Raw genomic sequence first — 22,761 nt, forward strand, 5'->3', positions numbered from 1 at the left:
ACAAGAAGTACATTTATCTCTTTCTGTCTTTTCTAGTCCATAGAATAGGGATTAGTATAAAAAATAATAATACCTTACTGAAGTGTAAAAATAGGTTTTCCAAGAGTAAATGACAAAAAGCCTCCAGTTAGAATGACATCATTCCGGCTTCTATGGGAATTAAAAATAATCTATCACTTCACTTTATATGGAAGTTATTTTTTCGTTGATATAGTAACACTAGCATTTGCCACGGTTACTAAGGCTGGTGTAGAATTATAAAGTATGTGAGATTTACATTTATAGAGGTTGTAAATGAAAAGATTTTTGCAGTATCAAACACACACATGTAGCAGAGCTATGTAGTGCCAGAGTGGTTACTGACGATGTTGTCCTATGAAACTATTCTATTTGTGGTTTTCTATAAGATGGCATGTAAGGTTAAAGGGCTATTCCAGAGGATAACACTCTCAGTCACTGTTTCCATAATGCCCATAGAGTTGCATGAAGCTCCATACAAATTTCTCCTCAACACAGTAATTCTGGCCGCGGTGTGGGGGGGGGGGGGGGGCTGGGGTTCCCCCTTTTTGGTGATCAATGAGGGTCAGGGGCCTAACTAGGAAACACTGGGCCCTATAGCAAACGTTTGAATGGGCCCCCTTCCCCTCCCCTAGGTGCTGCACACAGCCCCCCTTGGTAGATAGTGCCCCCCTGTAGATTGTGCCATACATCACCCCTGTAGATAGTGCCATACAGCCCCCCCCATAGACAGTGTTATACAGCCCCCCATAGACAGTGCTATACAGCCCCCCGGAGACAGTGCTATACAGCCCCCTGTAGACAGTGCTATACAGCCCCCCCTGTAGACAGTGCTATACAGCCCCCCTGTAGACAGTGCTATACAGCCCCCCCTGTAGACAGTGCTATACAGCCCCCCTGTATACAGTACTATACTGCCCCCTGTAGACCATGCTATACAGCCCCCCCTGTAGACTATACTATACATCCCCCTGTAGACAGTGCTATACAGCCCCCTGTAGAAAGTGTTATACAGCCCCCTGTAGACAGTGCTATACAGCCCCCCAGTAGACAGTGCTATACAGCCCCCCCTGTAGACAGTACTATACAGACCCCCCTGTAGACAGTACTATACAGCCCCCTGTAGACCATGCTATACAGCCCCCTGTAGACTATGCTATACAGCCCCCCCTGTAGACAGTGCTATACAGCCCCCCTGTAGAAAGTGTTATACTGCCCCCTGTAGACAGTGCTATACAGCCCCCCTGTAGACATTGCTATACAGCCCCCTTGTAGAAAGTGTTATACAGCTCCCCTGTAGACAGTGCTATACAGCCCCCCCTGTAGACAGTGCTATACAGCCCCGTCTGTAGAAAAAGTTATACAGCCCCCCTGTAGACAGTGCTATACAGCCCCCTGTAGACAGTACTATACAGCCCCCCTGTAGACAGTACTATACAGCCCCCCTGTAGACAGTGCTATACAGCCCCCTCCCATAGACAGTGCTATACAGCCCCCATGTAGAGAGTGCTATACAGCACCCCCTTGTGGGTAGTGCTCCTCCTTGTAGATAGTGCCATACAGCCCCTTGTAAATAGCCGACAGGATCCTTGTGTAGGCCGGTGTGATCCAGCGACGTCATCACGCTGGCCTGCTCTGCCATAGTGTTCCCAATGATGCAGATACTATTGAATGTGGCGTCGCTACCGCTGTAGCAGCCGTAGCAGCTGCCAGTGGAGCCACTGGCATGGGGGGGGGGGGGGATCATGAAGCAGGCCCCATAGCAGCTGCTACAGCGGTAGTTATGCCACTGATAAGGGTGCCAGTGATGAGATCTCTTTAAAAAATAAATTTAATTGAGATAGTTATCAAGGTTCACAGAAGGAATAAAGACATATTCAGCTCTGTTGCATATATATACTAGGTTAAACTTGTGCCACAAAAAATTACTATTATCCTTGCGTTAATAGAAATCAATGTAGTCAATTCAATACATACAGTTGCAATAGCATAGGATGCATTCCCAATCTGCTTCTCCACCCACTTCTGCTCTGTAATTGCTTTCAGATGAAAACATGTAAATACAATACTTTACTTATTTTGTATTGATCCTGTTAGGCTGGATTCACACGAGCATGTTCCGTCCGTAATGGATGGACCGTATTTCGGCTGCAAGTCCCGGACCGACCACACTGCAGGGATCTGGGCTCCTAGCATCATAGTTATGTACAAGGCTAGGAGTCCCTGCCTCTCCGTGGAACTACATGATTACAGTACGGGACAGTTGTCCGGCAGCGAGGCAGGGACTCCTAGCGTCGTATATAACTATGATGCTAGGAGCCCGGCTCCCTGCAGTGTGGTCGGTCCGGGACTTGCGGCCGAAATACGTTCCGTCCATTATGGACGGAACATGCTCGTGTGAATCCAGCCTAACATTCTAGAGCTGCATTTACAGTTCTGCAGTCTTCAGAGCTGACATATTTTAGAATTCCTTGTTGGCTCAGTATCTGAAAAGGGTTTACTATGGTGATTTGCATTCTGAGAAGGTCATCTTTAAATATGGCACTGTACAATAAGCTAATGTAGGAAATAATAATATTGACCATAAACATGACTGGAGGCCACATACTTGTTCAGCCAACAGTTATTTCTTCAGTAATTATCATGAATATGGAAGGTCGGCTTGGCAGAGTGTGCACGTTTATTTCAATGACGAGAGGGGAATAAGCCGCTGCCACACCACTCCTATGCAGGAACAAAAGTTTGGGCATGTTGAAATCCAACGTGGTTGAACCCTTTTTTCACTGACGTCAGGGGAGTGTTGGGAGGCCCTTCATACACATAAGACCGTTGACTGATCCTGCCAAAATTGGCAGTTTTGACCAACTTTTCTCTTATGTTTATGGACAGGTTTTTTCCCATCTACATGATAGGAACTGTAAGGTATATGTTTAACAAGTTTGTTAAATTCATATGCAATGTTAAATACTTTTATGTAAAAAAAGACAAAAGTATAGTAGGTATGATACCTTTATTGGCTAACCATAAAAATTATATATGCAAGCTTTCACTGCATACAGGGTCCTTCTTCAGGCGGTTTACAAATGAATGACTTAGAAAAAAGCATCCACATACCAAACACACAACAGGACTATAAAATTACTGGCACATTCTTCTGTACATCCTCCAATGTAGTGTACATGTGTCACGGCGCAGGGTGTGGACCTGCTGGGCCGAACCACGTAGTGGGATAGCAGCTGGCCAAACAGGTATATATGCAATGTCTATAGTTCTGAAAGGGTACCTGAGGCAACGTAGACAGTAGCGTTGGTTTCAGGCTAAGATGAGGCTCCGGCAGTAGACAAACACCCGGCGGGGTGCAACACAATAGATGCAGCGGAGGGCACAACATGACTCCAACTCTTGAAGGCACAGAGGCACGGGATACAGGGTACAGGCGGCAGGAACAGGAAAAACTGGGAACTGGAAAACACTTAGGAGACCATTTGGAAGGACAAACTAAGGTAACACAACGCTCAGGCCATGATTGAGGGGGGCAGAGCCCCTTTTATAGTCCAGAGACATTCTGGGCTAATTGCAGCTATTCTGCAAATGTGCGCGTACTGGCCCTTTAAGGACGAGCACGCGCGGGCGCGTGCACCCTGCACAAGACAGTGTCCGAACAAGGAAGTGAGTGCTGGCGACTCCAAGGAGGGTGATGCCGCCCGGAACGCACTCGTCCATGGCCGCGGCCGCCAGAGGGTAAGTCAGGACGACGGTCCGCGGCCATAGACGTTACAACATGATACTGTGTACAAGGTGCATCACTAAAGGAATCTACATTGGAGAAACAATACAAAAATTTCAAAACAGAATGAATCTTCACAGACATACAACAAAAAAGAAGCTGGATACACCCGTAGGAAAACACTTCTCTGGACCAGATCACAGTTTGGCAAATTTAAAGGTCCTAATACTGAAGGGTCATTCTAAGAACAACAGAGAAAGAAAAATGTGGGCATTCAAGCTGATAAGATTCCAGTCATTGACACAAGGCCTCAATCTAACACCTGGATTTATGAGCCACTACATGGACACACGTCACATCCCCCATCAGACTGACTCCAGATCCCTTATCTCCTAAGTCATCTAAGTCATCACCCCTATAACCTCAGTTTTATTGCCCCGACTTATCCTAATGATATATCACCTCATGTACTAATTGTCATTGTGTAACATCTTAAATGTTGTGCTTTGTTCTAAGTCATTCATTTGTAAACCTGCCTGAAGAAGGAGCCTGTGTGCTCTGAAAGCTGCATATAGAACTTTTATAATTAGCCAATAAAGGTATCATACCTACTATACTTTTGTCTTTTTTGACACAAAAGTATTTAACATTGCATATTGGTTCTGGCTAACACGGTACTACACTATTTTTTACTGTACTTCGTTAAATTCATATGAAAATCTGTCATCCTAAGCAAGTCATGTTTCGCTTGATGAAGGAGCACCAGTAGCACCACCTTTACTAGAGCTGGTTTGATATATTACTGTGTGCGCAATTTACATTTAAACGGATATCGTGTGGGAGGTCAAATACACTATATATGGAAATCTGATCTCTTTCCTTTATTATGTTTGTAACGTTTGTCGCTCCGTTCCCCGCCTCTTCCACGGTCTCTGCTCCGGGTCCTGTGCCCTCCATTCCCTCATGCTCGTCCTGAGCGCCACTTACCTGATCCAGAAGCTCTGATGGCTCTGTGCGGCTTCAGGTAAGTGCATCTCTCACCTCCCTCCGCGGCCGTCATCCACGATGTGCGGCTGCAGCCGCAAGAGGGCGTGCACGCTGACTCTTCCCCTCTTAAAGGGCAAGCGCGTGCCAAAATTCCAAGATTCCTATTTAAGGATCCTCCTCCCTCAGATCCTTTCCCTGTTACCTTGCCTTCTGCCTTTGTCTGGATTTTCCGTTGTGACCTCTGCCTGTACTTGTACTATCCTTGCCTGCCGCCTGCCTTGATCTATTGCTATCCATACCCGTTACGACGTCTGCTGCCTGTCCTGACTTCTGGCCTATACATCCGACTGCCTCTAAACCCGCTGTGCCAAGCATTGCCCTGGGTTACAAGCACCATCTCCCAGACGACACAGAGGATCCACAAACAAACCAGTGAGAACCGTTATAATGTTACATAAAATTAAGATCTTGAACCCCAACTGACAACAAATTGCCTGTGACCAGAAACTCTTGGCTCTATAGGAGAATAGGCATCTACTGAAATCACTGGATGGTCACCGATTTAAAAACGTTCCACAGATTTAAACTCTTGGGGTAGGGCATTCTATAGTTTAACTGCTCTAACTGTTAATAACCCTTTCCTATATTGATCTCTGAATCACCTTTCCTACACAAATAAAAATATCCTGTGGTCCTTTGTATAGTTCTTGGAAAGAATAAATTATGTGCCCGTTCATTGTATTGACCACACATATATATACATAATAATAAGATCACCTCTAATGCATCTTTTTTCCAAGCGGAACAAGCCCAATTTTTCTAGCCTCCCAATTTAAAATAGACCACCTATCTTTTGGCTGTTATCAATGCCAACAATACTACAATGCTTTATAATGCCTCTGGCACTTTAATACATACATTCCCTAACTGACCCCTAAAGATTAGGACAAATTAAACGCGTTGGGTCAACGAAATAATAAAGTAGAGAGGTAGTTAATTCTGTGAGAAAGTAGCCATGCCGAGACAGATTCTCAAGTGTACAAGGATCAGAAACATGTTGTTAGGCTATTTCTCTATTCTACTCTCTTATGAAACTGTCTGATGGACCAAGTTTGATAGAATAAAACCAATGACTCTCATTTCTGAACTAACAGCATTATTGTTAAAGGGTATATTGCTAGGTTTTTAAACCAGATCAATAAAAAGTTTACATTTTAATGTACTTTATTATTTGAAAGTTCATCAGATATTCAGTGATTTGAGACATCCCATATCATTTAATAATCTAGTCGTCCGCCTTTGAACCCTCTCCAGCTCTCCTATATACTTCTTACAATGTGGAGTTCAAAGCTGTATGCCGTAATTAAGATGTGGTCTTACAAGGGATTTATAGAGGAATAATATTACATTGGGATCACGTGTTTTTATCTCTCATTTTATACACCATAAAATCTTTCTGGCTTTTGCAGCTGCTACTTGACATTGAGTACTGCTACTTACTTAGCTTACTTGGAACCAGAATACCCAGTTCCTACTATTCTTCTTTTATCCCCAGTTTTATTTATTATAATGTATATGCAGTAACAGTATTATTGTGGCCTAGGTGCATTACTTTACATTTATCAACATTAAATTTCATCTGCCGCCTTCTTGCTCAGGCTGCCAGCTTATTAAGGTCTTACTGTAATATTTTATAATTAAGCTGTGTTTTAACTATGCTACAAAGTTTAGTATTAGAGATGAGCGAACCGGGACAACCGAACCCGGTTTCGGTCCGAACATCGTGAAAAGTTCGGTTTGCAGCGAATCCGAACTTCACCGGGTTCGGCCGAACACGTTTTGACCGAACCCGGCTTATGAGTCACTGATTTTCCGGTACGCGACGTCTGGAGATAGTCACTGTCCAGGGTGCTGAAAGAGTTAAGCGATCGGCAGTAACTTTCAGCACCCTGGACAGTGACTTCCGATCACAATATACATCAACGTGTAAAAAAAATAGAAGTTCCTACTTACCGATAACTCCCTGCTTCTTCCTGCAGTCCGACCTCCTGGGATGACGATTCAGTCCAAGTGACCGCTGCAGCCAATCACAGGCCAGTCATGTCAGCCAGTCATGGGCTGAAACGTCATCCAGGGATGTCGGGCCGGATGTCAAGAGAGGGACGCGTCACCAAGGCAACGGTGACGTGTCCCTCTCTTGACATCCAGCCCGACATCCCTGCATGACGCGACAGTCCATGTGACCGCTGCAGCATGTGATTGGCCTGTGATTGGCTGCAGCGGTCAAATTGGCTGAAACGTCATCCAGGGATGTCGAGAGGGACGCGTCACCAAGGCAACGGCCGGCAGACCGGACTGGAGGAAGAAGCAGGAAGTTCTCGGTAAGTACGAACGTCTTTTTTTTTTTTACAGGTTGCTCTATATTGTGATCGGAATTCACTGTCCAGGGTGCTGAAAGAGTTACTGCCGATCAGTTAACTCTTTCAGCACCCTGGACAGTGACTATTTACTAACGTCGCCTAGCAACGCTGCCGTAATGCCGGGTGCACACATGTAGCCACTCGTCATTACGGGAGCTCCATAGACCTCTATGGGCTGCCCGTGCCGTTATCACGGCCACGATTTTTATGGGCTTTCTTGAATTACAGTTTCGGTCCGAACTGGTCCGAATCGAACTTTTTCATGAAATTCGGCGAAACAGCCGAACCGAACTTATCATAAGTTCGCTCAACTCTATTTAGTATCATCAGCAAAAACTCACTCTTTCAATGCCATCCACAAGGTCATTATTAGAGATGATCAATTTTCCTATAATTTTATCTATATTTATTTTATCTTGGGTCTGATCTGGTCCAATCGGCCATCCGATTCGATTTGTTCCAAATAAGTGCCCTAATTGACCTGAAAACCTGTTTCTGATTCTCTGATGTCTTCTAGGACTGTACAAAAGTTAAATGCAACCCATTTTAAGCTCTTTAGCACCAGGCCAGTATGTAATGTTATGGGTAGAGGCAAGGCCGGCCATAGGTTGCTGCCCCCACACAAAACAAAAAAATTAACCACATATATGTGTATATATATATAACCACAGTGATGTGTGTATATATATATATATATATATATATATATATATATATATATTTATAGACACGCACATACTGGAACATGTATACTATACATACACAGAGGCCCATATTTAGACATACAGGCAAATATACATATATTTTATATATATATATATATATATATATATATATATATATATATATACACATATATACACATACATACACACACACACACACACACACACACACACACACACACACACACACACACACACACACACACACGAGGCATGTATACACACATAATGGATCTTATACAAATACATATAGGTAAATATATGGACATACAGGCCCAAATATACCCTTGCAGGCACATATATACACAGAACAGATAGTTACCTGCTGTCCTATGTAACACCACAGATAACAGTGATAACTCTCGGAGTATAGATAATGTAGAAGGTGCTGCCTGCAGTCCTATGTAACACCACAGATAACACACAGTGATAACTCTCTGAGTACAGATAATATAGTCGATTTTACCTGCAGTCCTATGTAACACCACAGATAACACAGTGATAACTCTCTAAGTACAGATAATGTAGTAGTGTTACCTGCAGTCCTATGTAATACCACAGATAACTCAGTGATAACTCTCTGAGTACAGATAATGTAGTAGTGTTACCTGCAGTCCTATGTAACACCACAGATAACACAGTGATAACTCTCTGAGTACAGATAAGGTAGTAGTGTTACCTGCAGTCCTATGTAATACCACAGATAACTCAGTGATAACTCTCTGAGTACAGATAATGTAGTAGTGTTACATGCAGTCCTATGTAACACAACAGATAACACAGTGATAGCTCTCTGAGTACAGATAATGTAGTAAATGTTACCTGTAGTCCTATGTAACATAACAGATAACACACAGTAATAACTCTCTGATTACAGATAATGTATTAGTTTTACTTGCAGTCCGACGTAACACCACAGATAACACACAGTGATAACTCTCTGATTACAGATAATGTATTAGTGTTACTTGCAGTCCTACATAACACCACAGATAACACACAGTGATAACTCTGATTACAGATAATGTGGTAGTGTTACCAGCAGTCCTATGTAACACCACAGATAACAGTGATAACCCTCTTAGTACAGACAATGTGGATGTTACCTGCAGTCCTATGTGACACCACAGATAACACAGTGATAACTCTCTGAGTACAGATAATGTAGTAGTGTCACCTGCAGTCCTATGTAACACCACAGATAACACACAGTGATAACTCTCTGATTACAGATAATGTATTAGTGTAATGCAGTCCTACATAACACCACAGATAACACACAGTGATAACTCTCTGCTTACAGATAATGTAGTAGTGTTACCTGCAGTCCTTTGTAACACCACAGATAACACAGTGATAACGTTCTGTGTACAGATCATGTAGTAGTGTTACCTGCAGTCCTACGTAACACCACAGATAACAAACAGTGGCACATGCAATATTGTTCAAATGCACATCCGCCATACATACACGGATAGTGTTAAGAGGTTAAGAGGTTGGGGGGCCCACTCGGCCGCCGGGTGCTGACGCTGCCGTCATCACGGCATCACTGTCCATATATGGTCAGTGATGTCAGGAGCAGAGCAGTAGTCCCGGGCAGAGTGCTAGTAGTGCTCTGCCCAGGACTATGGCTCTGGGGCTGCCTCGAAAAACACTGTCCATATATGGACAGTGACGTGAGATGCTGCTCCTGAAGCGGAATCCCCACCCAGAGTGTCGGCAATGCTCTGGCTGGGGATTCCACTCCTAGAGGGAGCCCCAAAGGCGAAATCTACAGGGAGGGTGGCAGTGTGGAACTACCAGGGAGGGAGGCTGTGTAGAACTACCAGGGAGGGGGCCTGTATGGCACTACCAGGGATGGGGGCAGTGTGACACTACCAGGGAGGAGGGGGCTGTGTGGCACTACCTGGGAGGTGGGGGCTGTGTGGCACTACCTGGGAGGTGGGGGCTGTGTGGCACTACCTGGGAGGTGGGGGGCTGTGTTGCACTACCTGTGAGGTGGGGGACTGTGTGGCACTACCATGGAGGGGGGTGCTGTGTGGCACTACCAGGGAGAGGGGCTCTGTGGCACTACCTGGGAGGGGGGCTGTGTCGCACTATGTACGGAGGGTGCTAAACTTATGGGGGTACAAACTGGGGGCCTAACTTCTATATGGGGGCATAAACAGGGCCTAATGTCTATATGGGGGCACAAAGTGAAATTTTCAGCCATTTTACTGCCGCCGTGAGTTCCCCCACAAAGGGGCCTACTAAGTCTTGTGTCGCCCAATGGCCCACATAAACCTGGAGCCGGCCCTGATAATTACCGCTCTCCACCCAGACGTTCCTGCGCTGGGGGCTTCTGTCATCTCTGTTCTGTGTGTACACAGAGTGACTGCAGCAGTGAAATCACGTCGACAGTACATCACCGCCGCAGCTAATTACTGGTCTCAGCTGAACTCCACTGAGTCTATTAATAGGCTGCAGTGATGGTGTACGGTGAACATGATGTCACCACTATATACAAACAGAGAACAGATCTGACGGGAGTCCCCAGCGCAGGAGCGTCTGGGAGGATAACTCCTCCTGCTGCTTAAACAAAATGTTTAATTTGTATTCCGAACAACCACTTTAAAGGCTTTGAAATAGTTTTTCTAAATAATCAGTGTGTTTTGTGCAACTTTCTAAATAAATACTTTTTATCAAAAAAAAATTTACTTTTTGAGATACAGCTGCTTTGTATTCTGTATACAGAGAAGCCGTATCTAGCACTGAGACCTGAATCCATCAGGCCAGTGGGACTGACGGGTTCAGTGTCAGCTGGTCCTGTGTCTCTGACACGCAGGATCCACCTGTTATCGATCCCATCTAAGTTATGAACCGTCGACACGCAGGACCCGCTGACTCTGAACCCGTCAGTCCCATTGACTTGACGGACTGATGTCTCAGCGCTAGATATGGCTGCTCTGTATGCAGAATACAAAACAGCTGTATCTCAAAAAGTCAAAATAGTTTAATAAGACTCCGTTCACATGTGCGTCAGGGCTCCGTTCAGGCAATCCATCTGAGCTTTCTGTCAGAACGGAACCCTGACTGAATCAATATTGTAGTCGACTGCACTTTTGATTCTGTCAAAACGACGGAACCTTTGCACAACGGAGACAAACGCAAACCATTTGCACCGGATCCGTCACCATTGAAATCAATGGTGATGCAAACGGAAACCTATGGTTTCCGTTTGTTTCAGTCAGGGCTCCGCTCTGACGGAAGCTCAGATGGAAAGCTCAGATGGAACGCCTGAACGGAGCCCTGATGCAGATGTGAATGAAGCCTTAAATGTAATTACAAAGTTGCACCAAACACAGTGACTTTTATATAAAAAAAAATAAAATAAAAAAAAATTCAAAAGTGTACATAGCTTTTCACGTAATCTGAACAGGGTTTAAAAGGGCAACAAATGGTAAATGTGCACTATGAAGGCACTGAATTCTGTGCCCATTTGACATTTATTAACACTTTAGTGCCTTTCAGTGCCACCATGGTGCCCTTTTGCCACTTATTGCCCCTTTAGTGTCCTTCTGTTTGGTGGCCCCTTGATGCCGATTTGTCATTTACTTCCCCTGTAGCCTTTAGCATCTTTTGTCACAGAAGAACAATAACAGGGCAACAAAATGGCAAATGTGCATCAAGGGGGCACTGAATAGAAGGACACTAGAGGGGAAATAAGTGGCAAATGGGCACCAAGGTGGCACTGAATCCTCTGTCCATTTGCCATTATTGTCCTTTTTAGAACCCCATCAGTTTCCACATTCAAACAAAGTCCAGTCAGTGACTTACCTGCTGGGCTTCTGGTAAACACTGCCTGCTGGAGGTGGAGCCGCCCTGGAGAAAACGTTCCCTCGGTGTCTCCACCAGCCCTGGAAACGCACAGGAAGCGCGGTGTCTCCTCCCTGTCTTGAGCCCCGCAGGACAGGGTGAGCGGACGAGCGGTGGCCAGGGAGCGGGGCAGCCAGTATGAGGTCGGTGCAGTAAGTGAGTGACACCTGAACTGCTGGCGTCCCGAGTAGTGGCCATGGCGCGTGGCATGTACTCCCGGTGGCGCCCCCGTTACAGTGTGGCGGCCGGTGCCCTAAGCGACCGCACTGGTCGCACGTACCTAAGGTTGAACATGGGTAGAGGAAAAGATAACTGAAGTGCATTTTAGGAAGGCAGCCTGCATTTTTGAGTGTGCACCATATATAATGACTCTTTGTTTCCTGTCCCATTTCTTTACCCATGTGCAATATTTTTTCCTTGTCCCTGCCTCTGCAGTTTCAGTACAAAGCTGTTTAACATCAAATGTTTTTGGAAAATCCACATATATCATATCAGTCGCATGGCCAACATCCAAATTTACACTTACCTCCTTAGAAACCCAGCACGTTGGTTAAACATGACCTGTTTTCATGAATTCATGCTGGTTGTCTGTTATGGTATGTGCACACGAGAACTGGCTTTTACGTCTGAAAAGACAGACTGTTTTCAGGAGAAAACAGCTGCGTTGTTTCAGACGTAAAAGCTCCTCCTCGCATTTTGCGAGGCGTCTTTGACGTCCGTAATCTTGAGCTGTTCTTCATTAACTTTAATGTAAAACGGCTCAAATTAAGTTTCAAAGAAGTGTCCTGCACTTCTTTCACGAGGCAGTCATTTTACGCGTCGTCGTTTGACAGCTGTCAAACAACGATGCGTAAATTACTGGTCGTCGGCACAGTACGTCAGCAAACCCATTCAAATGAATGGGCAGATGTTTGCCGATGTATTGGAGCCTTTTTTTCAGACGTAATTTGAGGCGTAAAAAGCCTCCATTACGTCTGAAAATAGGTCGTGTGAACCCAGCCTTATAAGACTATTTACTGATATGTAATTTATCCATCACATAATTCTTCCTTTTCTCTAAATAAGAGTTTACACAGTGCTACCTTATAAAACATGGCTCATTATGGGCTTCCCAGCAGTGGGACCTCATAATCCACTGGTTTGACTGAGGAGGGACATGCCTATGACTTTGGGCCTATTCTATTTTTATGTCTTGTAGCTTAAGATAGTACTGAAGAGTTTACATACTCTGGAAAACTCTAGAGTTCTTCCACTATAGTTTTGCTATTTTTGAAACAATTTAGGATTTATTTAGAACCTCGAAGTTGTACTCAGCATTATTAAATAATGGAACACTTCCACTGGACAGGAAAATACCACTCAAGTTGCAAAAGCAGACCAAATAAGATCCCCATAACAGCTATATGGGCTGCATCCTTGGTGCAAATAGTGGAATCACTGTGTAAATTACTTTATGAGAGATTGAGCGCAACCATAACACCTGGACTTTTGTCAGTGTCCTATATTTCAATATATAGCAGTATGTTTTTTTACTATTTCCTGAACTTAGAACATTTATTTGGGGAGGTTATCACCCGAGGATAGCTGTATCTACACTGATCGTTAATAGACGTAGAGGGGGGCTAGGGATGCCTAATATTGTATCTTATCATAAAGCATTAATTATCAAGCAAACATGTGCCTGGATCTCAACGACACCCTCGCCTAATTGGACCTCCATTGAGCAAAATCTTGTGGGCATTAATTCTCTTAGATCCGTTCTATTGGCTTATGCGGTAAAACCGTCCTTGTCCCTGCCAGCGGCTCCCACAGTAAAGGTCTCTGTACAGGCTTGGTTGTCTCTTTTATCGGCTACCTCCTCCATTGAAAGAGGAGAGCCAGTCCCATTACCCTTAAATGTTCTTGAATTGATGATTCCAGGACTGAGGGTACAGAGATGGGTAGGGTGTGGTATACAGCATATGTCTGATTTATATTATCAAGACAGCCTTCGATCATTTTTAGATCTTGTAGACAAATATCAGATCTCGGGTAGGGATATATTTCAGTATATGCAGATTACATCTTATTTGAAGAAATCCCCTACTAGTACGGCCTCCCTACTACGATTTATATATGATCATTTCTCAAATCCTAGCAAAGGGGACTTGAATTTTACAAAACGCATATATGATTACTTTAATGGAGACGTGGAGATTACCAAGCGGGCTCACTTTCTGAGATGGGAGCAGGACTTGGGACAGGTGTTTACTACAGAACAGTGGACAGCGGCTATCAAGTGGACGATGAAAGCATCTCTGTGTATGAACCTCGTAGGGTATGTGCACACACACTAATTACGTCCGTAATTGACGGACGTAATTCTGCCGCAAGTACCGGACCGAACACAGTGCAGGGAGCCGGGCTCCTAGCATCATAGTTATGTACGATGCTAGGAGTCCCTGCCTCTCCGTGGAACTACTGTCCCATACTGAAAACATGATTACAGTACGGGACAGTTGTCCTGCAGCGAGGCAGGGACTCCTAGCATCGTACATAACTATGATGCTAGGAGCCCGGCTCCCTGCACTGTGGTCGGTCCGGGACTTGCGGCCGAAATACGTCCGTCAATTACGGACGTAATTAGTGTGTGTGCACATACCCTTAGAGGTCTATCATAAAGTGTTAATGAGATGGTATTATACACCATCCAAACTAGCAAAAATTTACCCCCATATGACGGGTCTATGTTGGAGGGGATGTGGTCAGATAGGTTCCATTTTTCATATTTTTTGGAAGTGCCCTAATATAAGGCAATTATGGGAGGAGGTATTTTCTCTTATTTCTTCGGTGCTGGGAATCCCCATCAACAAGGATCCCGCGTTAGCTTTATTGTCCATAGGATTAGAAGATCTCCCACAAGATTTTAGGTACTTGGTGGGACATGTGCTTCTCACTACCAAACTCCTAATAGCTAAGGCTTGGAAATCCTCCACATCTCCCTTATGCCAGGAAGTAATAGGCAGGGTATCCAATCACTATATTTATGAACGCCTTTTTTTTCTAAGTAACCATAGATATGGTGCCTTCTCCAATCTATGAGGCCCATGGATGAGCCGATTTGCGGACTGCAGAGACCAATTACTTACTCTAGTTTGAAAGCTTTTTTTTCCCTTCCCCTTCCTCCCCCTCCCCAAGTTAAAAAGACAAGCTTGACTACTATTTCTTTATGTGACTTGATGTACATTTCTTAGATTTTAATGTATTTGATATTTATGTAATGCTTATCCATAGTAATGTACTGATTGATGTTGGAAAAATTTAGAAAAACTTAAGTTAAAAGATAGTACTGAAGAGTTTACATACTCTGGAACACTCTAGAGTTCTTCCACTATAGTTTTGCTATTTTTGAAACAATTTAGGATTTATTTAGAACCTCGAAGTTGTACTCAGCATTATTAAATAATGGAACACTTCCACTGGACAGGAAAATACCACTCAAGTAGTAAAAGCGGACCAAATAAGATCCCCATAACAGCCATATGGGCTGCATCCTTGGTGCAAATAGTGGAATCACTGTGTAAATTACTTTATGAGAGATTGAGCGCAATCATAACACCTGGACTTTTGTCAGTGTCCTATATTTCAATATATAGGAGTATGTTTTTTTACTATTTCCTGAAATAATAGCAACATTTTAAAAATGGATTTCATGGAAGGAGACATTAAAAAGTTAATGATCCAATATACTGAAGGTTTCCGTTTTGTTTTCTTATAGAAATATAACAAAATATGTCCAGTCTCCCTTGGGATTAAAACTTTCTCATGAGTCGACGCTAACCAGATTCAATTAAATACTCAATATTATTAGGTGTCTGTCATTGGGATATGAAGCTTATCTTTAAATCTAGCATCTATAATCATGCGTGATTATACTAAAAGGGCTTTATGTCACATGACTGACATTGGCTTTTATAACACTAGAATCCATTGAACTTATGAAGTCAGAAATACATCACCGTGTTATATATGTATCTGGCCATAGGTTTCAATTTGAATGAGAGGGGTCATGAATTAATCCACTTAATGACAAGATTGATAATGAAGTGTATTGATCTGAAAAGCAATATGTAATTCTAGATGACTCAATCTGTAATGATTTTAGATTAAGGCTTTTAGAGCAGCATGTAATTGTGTTTGTTGGATATTACACGCGGCTTTTAAATAATAATAACTCTTTTTAAATTATATGTTTTCTTTCAGGCTTAACATTCACGTTCTCCTTGCTTAGTGCAAAATAAATTAAACTTTTACATTCTTACAATATTGTGATGTTTATCTAGATTTTTGGAAAACATATTCAATACTATCGTTGAATGTGCCATAAATACAAAACATAATTATTTATGGTTCTTAATGTATTGGTTTTACATGGAAATTATAAATCTTAAATTGTTACTGTTTTTTTTATTAACCATTTTTTACATAGTGCCACCAAATTCAGCAGTGCTGTACAATCCATCAGTTTAATTTAATAATAGAAGCAGGGTTTTTGGACCAACACGTATTCATATCCATGTCCAATACCTTAACCCAGTGGTGGCCAAAGAGTAGATTGTAAACTATCCGTAGACCTCAGAGTGAGGGCCAGTGGATCTCGATGTTACTACAGCAGGCTACTCTCCTGCTGGCTTCCACACAGAAGTGGGAAAGCTTCCTCCCTCCTCCCAAACCAGAGAACTGTTAGGGCCAGTTCACATCAACATTGGCTTCTGTGCATCTGATCCCTTCAACCTTTTCGTCAGAGGAACAGATTAACGGAAAGCCAAACGCAAATGACTGATTCTTAAGGTATTTTTATTCTTTCAGCATTGTGAGAAACTAGACATGGACTGCACAATCCACAATATATACATTGATCTGAGCCGCTAGGCATAATTTATAAACATGAACATGTGGTTCTTTGTTAACATTTTGATCAAACTGTATAAGCCCACTTGCCACTTCACGGCAACCTCTTTAAAGTGAGTCCCTACTCTATCAGTTGCAGCACCGCTCCTGCAGAGGGAGCACCCCTGGGGTTCAAAAGCACCCATGCTATCAGACTGTGCCAAGCCTCCTTGGCTCTGGGCCATGTCCCCCCACAAGTGCAGCACTAGAGCAACAGATGTCACCCCACAGCACCACAACATGTGAACAGATGGAATGAGCTCACCTTACCATGCGCACCCCGTGGCCAACAGAGAGCACAAGCAAGAGCAGAAACACTTATGAGGTCATTCCTGAATTAAAATCAGCTGGTTTTTTTCAAATGTGTGGAGTGCTGGTGCCAAGTAAAACAAAAAAATTGATGAGAAAAGACTACAATATCAGCATTGTGAGAAAATAGACATGGACCGCACAATCCACAATATATACGTTGATCTGAGCTGCTAGGCATAATTAAAAACATGAACATGAGGTTCTTTGTTAACATTTTGATCAAACTGTATAAGTCCACTTGCCACTTCACAGGGACCTCTTTAAAGTGAGTTCCTAATCTATCGGTTGCAGCACCGCATGGCGGCCACGGCCACCGCAGCACCACTCCTGCAGAGGGAGCAACCCAGGGGTCCAAAAGCACCCATGCTATCAGACCGTGCCTAGCCTCCTGGCCCCACAAGTGCAGAACTACAGCAACAGACGACACCCCACAGCACCACCACATGTGAACAGATGGAATGAGCTCACATTACCATGCGCGCCCAGTGGCCAACTGAGAGCACAAGCAAGAGCAGAAACACTTAGGGTATGTTCACACACACTAATTCCGAACGTAATTTGGGCGTTTTTGCCCTGAATTACGTCCGAAAAATCCGGCTTGAAAGCGTTGACAAACATCTGCCCATTGAAAACAATGGGCTGATGTTTGTCTGTTCACACGAGGCGTTTATTTACCCGCCGCTGTCAAAAGACAGCGCGTAAATAGACGCCCGCGTCAAAGAAGTGACCTGTCTCTTCTTGGGGCGTAATTGGAGCCGTTATTCATTGACTCCAATGAAAAGCAGCGCCAATTACGTCCGTAATGGACGCGGCGTTCAAGCGCCTGCACATGCCGTTACGGCTGAAATTACGGGGATGTTTTCTCCTGAAAACATCCCCGTAATTTCAGCCGTTACGGACGCTGCCGTGTGAACATACCCTTATGAGGTCATTACTGAATAAAAATGTTCCTGCTCTTGCTTGTGCTCTCAGTTGGCCACTTGGGGCGCATGGTAAGGTGAGCTCATTCCATCTGTTCACATGTTGTGGTGCTCTGGGGGTGGTATCTGTTGCTGTAGTGCTGCACTTGTGGGGGGACGTGGCCCAGATCCAAGGTGGCTTGGCCCGGTTTGATGGCATGGGTGCTTTTGGACCCCTGGGTTGCTCCCTCTGCAGGAGCCGTGCTGCAGTGGCGGGGGACGCTATGCGGTGCTGCAGCCGATAGAGTAGGGACCCACTTTAAGGAGGACGCAGTGAAGTGGCACGTGGGCTTATACAGTTTGATCAAAATGTTAAATAAGAACGTCATGTTCATGTTTAGATATTATGCCTAGCGGCTCAGATCAACGTATATATTGTGGATGTGCGGTCCATGTCTAGTTTCTCACAATGTTGATTTTTATTCTTTCAGTTGGTGTCAGTTTGCCTCAGTTACATTTTTCCTTCATGGAAACAATAGCGTAGTCGACTACGCTATTGTTTACGTGAAAAAGATGTAAACCTTGCGGAACGGAGGAAACTGACACCAACTGAGAGAAAAAAGTGACCATTGAAATCATCGGTAATGCAAGCGGAAGCGATAGTATCCGTTTGACTTTCCGTTCAACGGTTCCTCTGACGGAAAGGCTGAATGGATGTATGTTAGGTTTAAAAACACAATACAAATAGAGGATGTACTTACCTTTCAAATCCCCTAATGTTCACACACTTAGGCGGGGTTCACACGACCTATTTTCAGGCGTAAACGAGGCGTATTATGCCTCGGTTTACACCTGAAAATACGACGACCTGTAATTTACGCGTCGTCGGTTGACAGCTGTAAAACAACGACGCGTAAAATGACTGCCTCGTCAAAGAAGTGCAGGACACTTCTTTGGACGTAATTTGAGCCGTTTTTCATTGAATTCAATGAAGGACAGCTCAAATTTACGGCCGTCAAAGACGCCTCGCATAATGCGAGGAGGAGCAATTACGTCTGAAACGACGGAGCTGTTTTCTCCTGAAAACAGTCTGTAATTTCAGACGTAAAAGGCAGCTATCGTGTGCACATACCCTAAGGGTATGTTCACACGCTTAACAAAAAAGTCTGAAAAATATGGAGCTGATTTCAGAGAAAACAACCTCTGATTTTCAGGCGTTTTTGAAGTTGAGAATGAAATTTGGAGCTTCTTTTGAGGCTTTTTTTCAGACGTCTTTTGAGGCGTTTTTTGAGGCGTTTTTCATAGTGTTCAATGGAAAATCAGCTCCAAAAAACGCCTCAAGAAGTGACATGCTACTTCTTTTTACGGAGCGTCTTTTACGCTACGTTTTTTGACAGCAAAGGGTAAAATAAAGGCTCGTGGGAACAGAACAATTATTCCCATTGAAAGCAATAGGCAGATGTTTGTAGGCATATTAGGGGCGTTTTTTCAGGCGTAATTCGAGGCGTAAAACGCCTCCATAAGGATATGTGCACACGCTAGCTTCCTTTTACGTCTGAAAAGACAGACTGTTTTCAGGAGAAAACAGCTGTGTCGTTTCAGACGTAAAAGCTCCTCCTCGCATTATGCGAGGCGTCTTTGACGCTCGTAAATCTTGAGCTGCTCTTCATTGACTTCAATGAAGAACGGCTCAAATTACGTTGCAAAGAAGTGCCCTGCACTTCTTTGCCGAGGCAGTCATTTTACGCGTCGTTGTTTGACAGCTGTCAAGCGACGACGCGTAAATGACAGGTCGTCTGCACAGTACGTCGGCAAACCCATTCAAATGAATGGGCAGATGTTTGCCGACGTATTGTAGCCCTATTTTCAGACGTAAAACGAGGCATAATACGCCTAGTTTACGTCTGAAAATAGGTCGTGTGAACCCAGCCTTACGTCTGAAAAGAGGTCGTGTGCACATACCCTAAGGCTGGGTTCACACAACCTATTTTCAGACGTAAACGAGGCGTTTTATGCCTCGATTTACGTCTGAAAATACGGCTCCAATACAACATCTGGCCATTCAATTGAATGGGTTTGCCGACGTACTGTGCCGACGACCTGTCATTTACGCGTCGCTGTCAAACGACGATGCGTAAAAAAGACGGCTCGTCAAAAGAAGCGCAGGGCACTTCTTGAGACGTAATTTGAGCCGTTTTTCATTGATTCCAATGAAGAACAACTCCAAATTACGGCCGTTTTCTCCTGAAAACAGCTCCGTCATTTCAGACGTAAATGCAGTTATCGTGTGCACATACCCTTACAGTTCCCTGGTCCCGCACAAGGTAAGGTCGACACATCACCGCTGTGGTCAGTGTCACCTGTTGAGATGACACTTTATCATTGCAGCTTAATAAACAAGGATCGACAGGGGCCAAGGAACTCTTGATCCAGTACCTGGGCAGTGGATTTAAAAGGTAAGTACGTTATCTTTTGTTATTTTAACCCATGTCCCATTTATTTAAAATTATTTTATGTTGCTGAAAATTCCTTTAACCCTTTCAAGACCAAGGCCTTCCAATGCCTGAATGTCCACAGCAAAATTTCACCTTTTGGAATCCCACATTCTAAGGATAAATATTTTTTCTTCATTTTATACTTTGTCCGAATATGTTTTTTTTTTTCTGTTTTGGGCTACATATGAGCTTTAATGTGGTACAAAGACAGATAAGTACACTATATGGGGAAAAGCATTGGGACACACCTCTTAATCATTGAATTCAGGTGTTTCATTTAGTCCCATTTCAACAGGTGTATGAAATACAACACCTAGCCATGCAATCTGCCTTTACAAACATTTGTGAAATAATGGGTTGTTCTAAAGAGCTCACTGAATTCGTGGTACTGTAATACGTTGTCACCGTTGCAAATAGTCATTTTATAAAATATTTTCCCTCCTAGATATTCCACGACCAACTGTGAACGCTGGTAGTGCAAACTGGAAGCGTTTAGGAACCGCAACCGCTCAGCCACGTAGTGGCAGACCATGTAAAGTTACAGAGCGGGGTAGCCGTATGCTGGGACACATAATGCATTAAAGTTGTGAACGCTCTGCTGACTCAATAACTGCAGAGTTACAAACCTCCTCTGGAATTAACATCCGCTCAAAAACTGTGTGCCGGGAAAGTCATAGCATGGGTTTTCATGGCCAAGCAGCTGCATGCAAGCCCCACATCACCAAGCACAATGACAAGCGTTGAATAGAATTGTGTAAAGCACGCACGTATAGCAGTGGAAACCCTTCTGTGAAGTGGCAAATCATGCTGGCAGTTTGATGGACGAGTCTGGGCTTGGCGATTGGCAGGTGAACATTACCTGTCTGAGTGCATTGTGCTAACTTTGAAGTTTGGTGGAGTAGTGATAATGGTCTGGGGCTGTTTTCAGGGGTTGGCCTAGGCTCCTTAGTTCTAGTGAAGGGAAATCTTAAGGCTTCAGAATACCAAGACATTTTGGACAATTGTATGCTTCAAACTTTGTGGGAACAGTTTGGGGAAGGCCCTTTTCTGGTCCAGCATGACTGTGTCCCAGTGCCCACAGCAAGATCCATAAATGCATGTTTGGGCGAGTTTGGTTTGGAGAAACTTGAATGGCCCGCACAAAGCCCCAACTTCAACCCCATCTAACACCTTTGAGATAAACTAGAACGTAGATTGCGTGCCTGGCCTTTTTGTCCAACATCAGTGTCTGGCCTCACAAGTGTTCTGCTGGATGGATCAGCAAAAATTCCCACTCCAAAATTTTGTAGAAAACTTTCCTAGAAGAGTGGATGATATTTTAGCTGCAAAGGGTGGACCAACTCCATAATAATGCCTATGGATTTAGAATGGGATATCATAAAAGCTCCTGTAGGTGTAATGTCTTTATTGGATCAATACTTCTGAAAAAGTGATGATGCACTACTGATGATATATAAGTATATGAGTTCTCCATATCCTGGCTAGAATATCCTTCATTACCTAGTGGGTTTCTAGCTTAGAATTCATATATGTATGTGGGCAACTTTGCCAGTATTTTTGCAAAATTTTAGCAGTTGTTAATCAAAATTGGTATTTCTTGCAAATTTTCTTTTTGCCTTCTTCTAATATGTAGGTGTCCCAATACTTTTGTCCATATAGTGTATGACCTAGTGACAAGTCCGCTATAAAGAACAAAGCTACTCCATTTTCACATTACCTATTTTAACCCCTTCCCGACGTTTGTCGTAAGTATACATCATGGAAAGCCAGTGCTTCCTGCAAATTGTCATATACTTACAACAAATGGAAGGTACCGGCTCAGAAGCTGAGTCGGTGCCATCATCCCCGGATGTCAGCTGTACCTTACAGCCGACATCCTGCTGTAATGGCGGGGACCGATTTTAGCTTAGATCCCTGCCATTAACCCCTTAAATGCAGCGGTCAAAAGTGATCGCTGTATTTAAGGTGTTTGCAGCTCATCGGCACCGCAGCAATGACATTGCCAGGTTGCCGGTAGCTGCAACGGCAACCGGAGCCTAATAGCTGACATCCACCGTAACAGCAGGAACCAGAACTATCTCCGATCCCTGCCATTAACCCATTAGATGCAGCGATCGAATGCGATCGCTGCATCTCCGTGGTTGGCAGAAGATCGGCAGCTCTGCCCTGAAATTGCAGGGCTGCCGACTGCTGCTATGTTAACCGGAGGCCTAACAATGGCCTCCTCATCTGCCATTACAGAAGCCGACTAGGCTTGCTGTCAGTGAATGACTGACCGATCTAATACATTGCACTTCATAGGTAGTGCAATGTATTAGAAAAAAAATCTGACAGTTGGACCTTCAAGTCCCCTAGAGGGACTAAAAAAAAGTGTAAAAAAAGTTGATAAAAATA

This window comes from Rhinoderma darwinii, chromosome 3 (assembly GCF_050947455.1).
Source record: "Rhinoderma darwinii isolate aRhiDar2 chromosome 3, aRhiDar2.hap1, whole genome shotgun sequence".
Classification (NCBI taxonomy): domain Eukaryota; kingdom Metazoa; phylum Chordata; class Amphibia; order Anura; family Rhinodermatidae; genus Rhinoderma; species Rhinoderma darwinii.